Here is a 12,030-nt window from a genome sequence, read left to right as displayed (position 1 = left end):
ACCCCTTTCAACCCATTTGAACAAATGAAATAGGTCGCTAGGGGTCCTACGACTGCTAAGGACATATGTTGTCATGAGATGTGTCAAAAGGGGTCATAGTTTTTCATATGACCCCTTATGACCCATTCAAAAAAATGAAATAGGTCCTAGGGGTCCTATGACCCCTAAGAACATACAATGTCATGAAAAGTATTGAAAGAGGATCATAGGTTATCCTATGACCCCTTCTAACACATCTGAACAAATGAAATAGGTCCCTAGGGGTTCTAAAACACCTAAGGAGATATGTTGTCATGAAATACATCCAAAGGGGTCATAAGTTAACTTGTGACCTCTTTCAACCCATTCAAAAAAATGAAATAGGTCCTTAGGGTTCCTAAGACACCTAGAGACATATGTTATCATTAGATGCATCAAAAGGGTTCATAGGATAATACGATATCCTATGACCCCTTTTGATCTAGTCAACCAAATGAAATATGTCCTCTAGGGTCCTATGATCTCTTAGGACATATGTTGTAATGAAATAGTTCAAAAGGGGTCATGGTTTATCCTATCACCCCTTTCAACCCATTCAAAGAAATGAAATAGGTCTCTAGGCATCATAGGACCCCTAGTGACATATGTTATCATTAAATGTGTCAAAAGGTGTGATAGGTTATCCTATGACCCCTTTCGACCCATTTAAACAAATAAAATAGCTCCTTAGATGTTGACATTAAATGTGTTGAAAGGTGTGATAGATTATCCTATGACCCCTTTCGACCCATTTAAACAAATAAAATAGGTCCTTAGGGGTCTTAAGACACCTTGAGACAAATCTTGTCATGAAATGCATCAAAACGGGTCATTGGTTACCCTATGACCCCTTTTGACCCATTCAACCAAAAGAGATAGGTCCCTAGGGGTCTTCGGACCCCTAAAGACATATGTAGTCATAAAATGAGTTGAACGGGGTCATAGGTTATTGTTTGACCCCTTTCAACCAATTAAAAATTGTGATATAAGTGTTAGAAATTCTTTAGAATAACTAAGAGGTAGGGTGAATCAGTTATTCAAAGGTCCAAATGTCCTATTAAAACTTTTTCACCAAGTACAGTGAGCCTTCAAAACTATTCATTCATCCAAGCTTAAACTTTCCTACTTAGCAAGTTACTGTAAATCAACATGCAAGCATAGCACATGAAAAGATCAACACATAACATAGTGATTTACATGGAAACACAATTTGGGAAAAACCACTAGTAACATGCTACTCAATTCTCACTCTTTTAAAGGGATGCCCTATTAAAGGCTACAACACACTGTTAAATGTGACTTGGTTAAAGGATTTAACCACCTTGTTAGAAGTGGGCCTAGTTAGAGGACTTTAGAACATTCACTTGGAATGCCACCCTATTAAAAGATTTACAAATGGTTATTGAACCAACCTAAGTTCATAGGATTTTTAACCTAACTGATACAATTACTAGAGAGTAACAATAAGAGGCTTTGACCTAATTACAATTCACAACTTATTTTGCAGATTTCAGATATCCGTTGAGCTCTTCACATTGCCTAGCTTTCAATCTTTGCAACTCTTGACAACTTGACCTCCTTTCAAGCTTTGTCTCCTTTAGTCTTCATGCTCGATGTACCAGTGCAATCTTCCTTTTGACTACTTATCGAAGCAGAGTCTCTATGCTCTATTCTTCTTCCTCCTCTTGATGCCTTCTCCTTGACACCTTTCAACCACTTTGCACTTTTGGAACTCCAGCAGCTCTTGCTTCTTGGTCTATGACTCCTTAAATAGAAGTCTAGAAATTCCTTTTCCCACTCGATTCTTCCATCCTTTAATTTCACTTCAAATGGATTAGGCAGGATTTATTGAACCCAATCCATATTTCTTTCCTTCTAGAAACATCATGAAGAATCCTCTTGAATTTTCTCAAAAATGGTTTACATAGAATTTTGTGCCACTAGCTCATCGTCCTTATCTTTCAACTAGTTCACAAAATTCAAGATAGCAAACTTGTTGGCTTAGATTTTGGTGAATCTTTGACTTTTCCAATAATGCAGAAACTTGACACTATTGAAGTTCTGGTGCTCATCACATATTGTGTTACTCGACATCAACTACATTTTATTGATGCTTGACACCTACTATGGATTCACTCAGCATCCACTAAGTTTTTCTGATGCTTGGCACCTATTACTTTGCTCAACACCTGAACATGCTTGGCTACTTCTGTATTACTAGGAACATACTAGATTTTTCATTTACTTGGCACTAACTGAAAAATTTGCTCGGCTTGAACTAGCTTGCTTGACACACACTAATGAACTTAGTTAAGCTTTGTAGTCAACCTTGTTGCAACTTATTCCTCCAATGTTTCTAAGTGTGGCCAACTTCTATATCTTCAAGTATATTGTAAATACATCATTTAGCCATTGCCTTGACTTATCCTTGAACTTCATTACAAACCAATAACTCAACCTTTCCCTTAGGTGCTTTTGTTACATCTTGTTGATTAAATCCTCTTCATCAATCAACTAAGTGATAGTACTTGGATCTTATAAGATTTTTTCATTCCAAAAAATGGTAGGTTTGACATAAATGATAAAACAATGATTGAAAACATTCTTTATCAACCATCTTCCTTCTTTGCAACAATTTCCTTTTTTGATAGTATTCTTTTACAATCAGTTTTCCAGGAATCTCCCTTTTTCAATCAATCTTCTTCTTACAATGATCTTTTCAATCAGATTTCCAACAATCTCCCTCTTTGGAATTTATGGAAAACCAAACTGATCAACCAAGTTAACAAAATGCTAACCAAGTTAAAATAGTAATTCAAATGCCAAAAAGAAAACTATATTCAAAACTATTCACTCTATCAGCAACATAAACTAGCTTATGACTCCCTCTAAATTCTTTACTGATAAACTATCTTCTCCCTCTTTGTTCTACTATTCCTTTGATTGATTCTAGTCTATACTGATTTCTCCCTCTAAGCTACTATTGACTCTTTCTTTCCTTTCTACAACACCTAATTTGTTCTTAAATTATTTCTTCCTCTGTATGCATTGATCATGTTTTGGTATCAACTACTTCAGCTTCTTGTTGTTGATCAGTTTCTCCATTCTTCTCCCTCAACTGTTGATTAGTTTCTTCATTCTTCTCCCTCTTTGACAACAATGCCAAAGATGTACTACTTCAGCATCTTAACATGCAAGTGTGGCATTTGTAGGTACTCCAACTTCTGCCTCTATCACCTTGCTTGTGATTGATTTGGAAGTTCAACACTTTGATTACTTTAGGCATGATCTTAAAGTAAGCATCCTCTGCATCAATGTATAATATGCCAACAATTAACTCATTTGATGTAGGCCAGTTTTTTTAATCTTAAGTGGCCTTGGCTAGGGGTATCACCCCTAACTTATGTCTAAGATACTCAAAAGCATCTTTAGGTAGTGCTTTTGTAAAGATGTCAACAATCTGTTCCTTTAAGTTGACATATTCCATCCTTGCTTGTCTTCCACCAATTCTCTTACATAGTGATGCTTGATAATATGCTTTGTTTTAGCATGCATAACAAGATTCTTTGATATGTTGATGGCACTTGTATTATCACAATAAAATATTATAGGTTTAGTTACTTCTTCCTTCATGCCTTGCAACAGATGTTTGATCCATACAATATTGGTGCAGTTGATAGTAGCTACAACATATTCAACTTCTTTTGTTGATTGTGAGGTACAAATTTTCTTTTTAATAGTCCAAGTAATCAATCTTTTCCCTAAGAAAAGTGTTCCTCCATTGGTGCTTTTTTTGTCATCAATATTACCTCCCCAATCTGCACCAATGTAGGCTCTCAACTCAAACTTTTCACTTTTCTTGTAATACAAACCAAAGTCATCAATTTCTTTTAGGTACCTCAGTATTCTCTTTACTGTGATCAAATGATTTTCTCTTGGATTTGTAGAAAACCTTGCCACTATTCCAATAGGTAATGCAATGTCTAGTCTACTATGTACAACACACTACAACTTTCGAATCATTGATCTATACATTGTCTGATTCACTTTAGTTGACTTATCATTCTTTGATAACTTATGTCCTATTACCATTGGTGTACTGACTGGTTTTGATTCTTCTATTCCAAATATCTTAAGTATCTCCTTGATATATTTTGATTGGGTCACAAATATTCCATGCTTTAGTTGAGGTACTTGCAATCCAACAAAAAAATTGATTTCTCCAAACATTGACATCTCAAACTCATGTTTCATTTGATCAGAAAAATCTTTGTATAGAACATCTTTTCCTCCAAATATTATATCATCAATAAAGATTTTAGATATCAAAATGTCTTTACCTTATTCTACCTTGATATATAGGTTGTTTTTGTTATATGTTCTCTCAAATTCTATGTTCACAAGGTACTTATGTAGTCTCTCATACCATGCTCTAGGTGCTTGCTTCAAACCATAGAGTGCTTTATGCAATTTGTGAACCATATCTTTGTTGTTGTCATCAACAAATCCCTCTAGTTATTCTATGTAGACTTCTTCTTCAGGTATATCATTCAGAAAACTAGACTTCACATCCATTTGATAGGCTTTGAAACCTTTATAAGTAGCATATGAAAGTAGTGTTGTTACACCTTCCATTCTTGCAATAGGGGAAAATGTTTCCCCATATTTTAGTCCTTCTTCTTGCACATAGCTTTTGCAGACTAGTCTAGCCTTGTTTCTTGATATCTCACCATTCTCATCTAGTTTGTTTCTAAAGACCCATTTGGTACCAATTGCATTTTTATCATCTAGTCTTGGAGCTAGAGTCCAGGTTTTGTTCTTCTCAATCTAATCTATCTCCTCTTCCATAGCTTTATAGAAATTATCATCTTGCAATGCATCTTTCACTATTTTGGGCTCAATCTTGCTTAGCAAACATGATTCATTCGTTAATCTATTTCTTGTCATTGGTCTTGCATCCTTCTCACCAATGATTTTTTCTACAGGGTGATGCATTCTCACATACTTGGCTAGTCTTGGTTCTGTCCTTTCTGCATTTGATCCTTTAGCGTCAGAGTCACTTTGCACTTCTCCTTCTTGTATTTCAGAATCAGAATGTGCATTTTCTTCATTTTGTAACTTGGCTTCTAAATGTAGCTCAACATTCATTGGTTGTGACTTGGCTGATACTAAAATTTGTTGTTGATTCCCAACTTGATTGGTAGCATTATCCTTAGTTGGTATTCCTTCATAGAAGTATAGAAGAGATCTATAATCTTTTGGTTTCTTAAATTCATTAGCTTGGAGTTCTGCATGCTCATCAAAATTTATATTTGCACTCTTCACAATCTTGTTAGTGTTAGTATTCAACCACTTATATGCTTTTCCTCTAGTCGAGTATCCAAGGAATATGCCTTCATTACTCTTTGCATCACACTTTCCATTTCTAGTATCTTTAAGAATATAGCATTTACAACAAAATACTTTAAATTTTTTTAGATTAGGTGAGTGACCATACCATAATTCAAAAGGTGTTGCATTTTTACCTTTCTTGACTTGTACTCAATTCAGGGTGTAAACAACAGTACTTACAACTTCTCTCCAATACTTCAGAGCAACATTTTTTTGCATCATCAATGTTCTTGCACAATCTATTACTAATATATTCCTTCTTTCTACAATCTCATTCTATGTGGGAGTTCTTTGTGCTGATGTTTGCCTTTTGATACCTTTGTCATTGCAAAATATCTCAAATTCTTTTGATTTAAACTCTTCTCCTCTGTCTGATCTTAGGCACTTTAGACTCTTTCTTATTTCTTTCTCAACTTTGGCCAAATACCACTTAAACATTTGAAATGCATTAGATTTTTTCTTTAAGAACATGGTAGTCATCATCCTAGAATAGTCATCTATAAAAAACATTATTTATCTCTCTCCTTGGTAGCTTGTACTTCTATTGGGCCACATAAGTCTGTATGGACTAGTTTTAGTACTTCTTTAGAAGTGTAGATTTTTCTTTTGAAGCTTGACTTGGTCATCTTTCCTAGTTGAGATTGTTTGGACATTATATTTTCAAGTTTCTTCAGCTTAGGAAAGCCTTTGACATTCTTCTTTTTGCTGATGCTAATAATATTGTCAAAGTTAACATGACACAACCTTTTATGCCATAACCAAACATCATCAAGTCTAGCAACAAGATAGGTTACATCTTCCATATCTAGGTAAAATAGATTACTCCTAGTTTGTTCACCTTTTCCTATTAGATTTCCATCAGCATCATAGATTTTTGCAATTTTGTTTCTAAATTCTACTTTGCAACCTACATTGACTAACTATGACACACTAAACAAATTGTAGTTCATTCCTTCTACATAGTATGCATTATCACATGCAATTTTCTCTGTAAGTTTGATAGAACCTTTTCCTTTGATTTGACATGGAGCATCATTCCCACGTCTACGACTATTTCCATCATACTAAGTAAAGTAAATAAACTTACTTTTATCTTGTGTCATGTGATGTGAGCATCCATTGTCTATGATCCATTTGTCATTCTTGTTCACACAAATCACTAGTGTTGTTGCTTTATCTTCATCTGATTCATCCTTCACGACTACATAGACTACTTCATCATCATTCTCATCAAAATCTTCTTCAACAATGTAGCATCTCTTCCCTTTGTCCTTGTAATCTCTTCTATCCTCCTCTCTTTTGTTCTTGTTCTTGTTTCCTTCTTTGTAGTTGTTCTATGTACATCTTGCAACAATATGCCCTACTTCATTACAATTGAAACAAATGATAGGGAGCTTACGTTTGAATTTACCTTTACCTCTATGGAATCTTCTAGCTAGTAGTTCTTCCAATTGTGTCACATCTTCCTCATCTATACTGTGGTCACTGGATGCATATTTTCCTTTTCTTGTCTTCTTCTTTGATTTCACCTCATCAATATCTTTCAATGATAGCCTAGTCTTGAAAACAGATTCAAGATTCTCAGGTCTATAGTTACCATAATTGGACAATTCAAATGTAGTGAGTCTTCCCACTATACCTTCAAAGGTTAGTGTGTTTCTTGGTACACACCTTAGTTGTTGGATGGCTGAAACTCTAATGGCATAGATAGGGAAAAAAGTTCTTAAGTAGTTACTATTGACAGTATCATTTTCCAAATGACCACCTAGACTTCTTATTGCACTTATCACTTCTTTCATTCTAGAGGCATATTGAGAAACATTCTCAACTTCCTCCATTTTCATTTCATCAAACTTTCCTTTGAGGCTTTTTCTTTTATCTCTTTGAACATTCTAATCTCCTCAATAGATATCTGACAGAGCTTTCCACATCTTGAATGCAATATCACATCATTTGATGTCATCAAATTCAGCATAACTAAGTGTAGAAGCAATCTCTAACATTGCCTAATTATGCTCCTTCATTTTTTTCAAATCATCTATAGAGAGGAGTCCAGCTAGATCTACATGTTCCACTCCAGTCGATGTTTTTGCATGATCACCTATTGATCCAAGGTGCAACTTCATTAGACTTTTTCATGCAGTGGAGTTGTCTTTGTTGAGCTTGAGAACTTCTCTCTTGGACATCTTGATCTTCTTGCTTGTAGTACCTTTAAACTAAATCAACAGATGGCTTTGATACCAATTGTTAGAAATGCTTTAGAATAATTGAGAGGGGGGGTGAATCAATTATTCAAAGTTCCAAATGTCATATTGAAACATTTTCACAAAGTACAGTGAGCCTTCAAAATTGTTCATTCATCCAAGCTTAAACTTTCCTACTTAGCAAGTTACTGTAAATCAACATGAAAGAATAACACATGAATAGATCAACACATAACATAGTGATTTATGTGGAAACCTAATTTGGGAAAAACCACCAGTAACATTCTACTCAATTCTCAATCTTCTAAAGTGATGCCCTATGAAAGACCTACCCTATTAAAGGCTACTTGACACACTATTAAATGTGACCTCATTAAAGGATTTAACCACCCTGTTAGAAGTACGCCTGGTTAGAGGACTTTAGAACATTCACTTGGAATGCAACCCTGTTAAACAATTTACAAATGGCTATTAAAATAACCTAAGTCCATAGGATTTTTACCCTAACTGATACAATTGCTAGAGAGTAATAATAAGGGGTTTTGACCTGATTACAATTCACAACCTATCTTACAAATTTTAGATCTCTGTTCACTCTTCACATTGCCTTGCTTTCAGTCTCTGCAGCTCTCTACAACTTGCCCTCCTTTCAAGCTTTGTCTCCTTGAGTCTTCATGCTTAATGTACTAGTGCAATATTTCATCTGACCACTTATCAAAGTAGAGTCTCTATGCTCTGTTCTTTCTTCTCCTCTTGATGTCTTTTCCTTGACACCTTTCAACAACTTTGCAATTTTGGCACTCCAACAACTCTTTTTTCTTGGTCTATGACTCCTTAAATAGATGTTTGAAAAAATATTTTCTCACTCAATTCTTCCATCCTTTAATTTTAGTTCAAATGGATTAGGTAGGATTCATTGAATCTGACCCATATTTTGTTCCTTCTAGAAACATCATGAAGAATCCTCTTGAATTTTCTCAAAAATGGTTAACATAGAATTTTCTGCCACCAACTTATTATCCTTATCTTCCAACTGGTTCACAAAATTCAAGGTAGCAAACTTGTCAGCTTAGATTTTGGCAAATCTTTGACTTTTTCAATAATGTAGTAGCTTGACACTAATGAAATTCTAGTGCTCGACACATACTGTGTTACGCGACATCAACTACATTTTACAGATGCTTGGCACCAACTATGGATTCACTTGACATCTGCTAAGTTTTTATGATGGTTGACACCTATTGCTTTGCTCAGCACCATAACATGCTTGACTCCTTCTGTATTACTAGGCACATACTAGATTTTTCATTTTCTTGGCACTAACTAAAAAAATTCTCAGCTTTAACTAACTTGCTCGGCACTTACTAATAAACTTAGTTAAACTTTGTAGTCAACCTTGTTGCAACTTATTCCTCCAATGTTTCTAAGTGTGGCCAACCTCTATATCTTTAAGTATATTATCAATACATTATTTAGCCATTGTCTTAACTAATCCTTGCACTTTATTACAAAACCATAACTCAACCTTTCCCTTAGGTGCTTTTGTTACATCTTGTTGACTAAATCCTCTTCATCAATCAACTAAGTGATAGTAGTTGGATATTATAAAAAAAATTCATTCCAACAAATGGTAGGTTTGACATCAATGAAAAACAATGATTGAATACATTCTTTATCAACCATTTTCCTTCTTTGCAACAATCTCCCTTTTGATAGTATTCTTTTACAATCAGTTTTCCAACAATCTCCCTTTTTCAATCAATATTTTCAATCAAATTTCCAACAATAGGTCCTTGAGGGTCCTTGGAACCCTAAGGACATATGTGGCCATGAAATATGTCAAAATGAGTCATAGGTTATCCTATGACCCCTTATGAACCATTCAAACAAATGACATAGTTCCTTAGGGTTCCTAGGATCTCTTGGGATGTGTTGTCATGTAATGTGTCAAAAGTGGTCATAGGCTATACTATGACCCCTTTCGACCCATTTGAAATAATAAAATAGGTCCCTAGGGGTCTTAGGACCCCTAAGAAATTTTTTTGTCAATAAATGTGTCAAAAGGGGTTATAAGTTATCCTATGACCCTTTTCGACCAATTCAAACAAATGAAATATGTACTCTTAGGAATCCTAGGGATATATGTTGGCATGAAATGCATCGAAATGAGTCATAGGTTATCTTATGACCTCTTTTTACATTTTCAAAAAAATCAAATAGGTTTCTAAAGACATATGTTGTGATGAAATGTGATGAAAGGGGTCATAGGTTATCCTATGAGCTCTTTTGATCCATTCAAACAAATGAAATAGTACCCTATGGTTCCTAGGCCACCTAAGGACATATGTTGTCATGACATGTGTCAAAAGGGGTCATAGTTTATCTTATGACCCCTTTTGACCAATTTGAATAGATGAAATAGGTCCCTATGGGTCTTAAAACCCATTGGGACATAAGTTTTCATTAAATGCATTTAAAAGGGACATAGGTTATTCTATGACCCATTTCGACCCATCTGAACAACCCCTACGGACATATTTTGTCTTGAAATGTGTCAAATCTGGTATTATGTTATCATATAAACCCTTTTGACCCATTCAAAAAAATGAAAAGGGTTCTTAGAGGTCCAACGAAACATACGGACATATGTTATCCTTAAATGCATCAAAAGGGGTCATAGGCTATCGTATGACCCTTTTCAACCCATTTGAATAAGTGAAAAACATCTCTAGTTGTCCTAAGACCCCTAGAAACACATGTTGTCATGAAATGAATTGAAGTTTCACCCATTTAAACAAATTAAATAGGTCTCTATGGGTCCAATGACCCCTTTCTCCAATTCAAACAAATGAAATAGGTCCCTACGTGTCCTAGGACCCCTAAGGACATATGTTGTTATGAAATACACCAAAAGGGTTCATAGGTTATCCTATGAACTCTTTTAACAAAATTAAAAAAATGAAATAGGCCCCTAGAGGTTTTGGGACCTCAAGGGACATATGTTTTCATGAAATGTGTCAAAAGGGTTCATATATATGCTATGACCCCTTTCGACCCATTTGAACAAATGAAATAGGTCCCTAGGGGTCCTAGGACTCCTAGGATATATGTTGTCATGAAATGCATTGAAAGGGGTCATAGTTTATCCTATGAACCCTCTTGAACCATTCAAAGAAATGAATTAGGACCTTAGGGAAATATGTTGTAAAGAAATGAAATAGGTCCCTAGGGAAATACATTCTCAAGAAATGAGAAGGCTGTATAAATGTTTCCAAAACTAGTATACCCTAACCATTGATATTTTGAGCATTGATTATATATTAGTGAAGTTTTCATTGAGAAAACTTTGTTCCCTAGTAAAAATGTAGTCCATCAACTTAATTTTATGACTAACTATTTTGGAACCCCTTTAGTGGAAGTCCTCTCGAGGGTTCATAATGATAAGGCTGGAAGATACCTTAGTAGAATACACAAAAAACAATTTGTACCTTTCTCACATTTACTTCCAAATATAGATCCCCTAGCACTCAAACTTCTAGAAAAATAGTTACCTTTTAACCCAAAGGATCATCCAATATAAGAAGAGGTTTTGGTTGATCCTTATATTAAAGGATTAGCAAAAGTAGAGAATGAACCTTCTACTCAACTAGTAAGTATGATGGAGTATGAGTTTGAGAGTTGCAGGGTAACAAAAGAAGATGTGAGGGAGCTTATTTTCAAAGAAACCCTTGAGTATCATCTACTTATGTTGAAAGAATATCTAAATGGGACAATTAGGAATAATTTTATGTACTGTAGTGCTATTGATCAATTCAAGAGACAATTTTCTCACCTTGAAGAACACTATGAAATAGCTGGGCGTGATTCCTTTAGATAGGAAGCATGGATCTCTAACATGATAATCCATTATCTTCTAAAGTACCACACCTCCCTCTCCAAAAAAAATATGTTCCACTAGGGATTGGCCTATAGAAGCTTGTCATGAAGCTTCTAGGTATATTAGGGAAATAAGGAAGCAAAACCAAGGTTCAAAAATGCACGAAAGCCTCCATTGCAACCATCTAAGAGGATTTTACAAGGGGGTTCTACAAAACCAAGGAAGTTCATTGGACTTATATTACCATATGAAAATGGTAATGTCAAAGAAGGATATGATTCTAGAAGGTTGATCAACAACGCCCCCTTTTAATCCATTCAAACAAATGTGAAATAGGTCCTTGGGAGTCCTAAGACCTCTAGGGACATATGTTGTCATGAAATGCATTGAAAGAGGTAATAATTATCCTATGACCCCTTTCGGTCTATTCCATTGAAATAGCTCCCTAGGGGTCCTAGTACTCCTAAGGCCATATGTTGTCTTGAAATGCATCAAAAGGGGTCATATTTTATGCCATGAAGACTTTTGACCTATTCAAAC

At 35.0% G+C, this 12,030-nt stretch overlaps 1 pseudogene; it reads left to right on the top strand.

The window, feature by feature from the left end:
* The window catches only part of LOC149557682 (mitogen-activated protein kinase 10-like), a 104,796-nt pseudogene extending 92,994 nt beyond the window's left edge, over nucleotides 1–11,802 (top strand).
* Nucleotides 11,803–12,030: the final 228 nt, after the last annotated feature.

The sequence above is a fragment of the Cupressus sempervirens genome, chromosome 5 (assembly GCF_028749045.1).
Source record: "Cupressus sempervirens isolate cs-2001-9-10 chromosome 5, ASM2874904v1, whole genome shotgun sequence".
In the NCBI taxonomy this organism is placed as follows: domain Eukaryota; kingdom Viridiplantae; phylum Streptophyta; class Pinopsida; order Cupressales; family Cupressaceae; genus Cupressus; species Cupressus sempervirens.
This window is presented reverse-complemented; position numbering and strand designations above follow the sequence as displayed.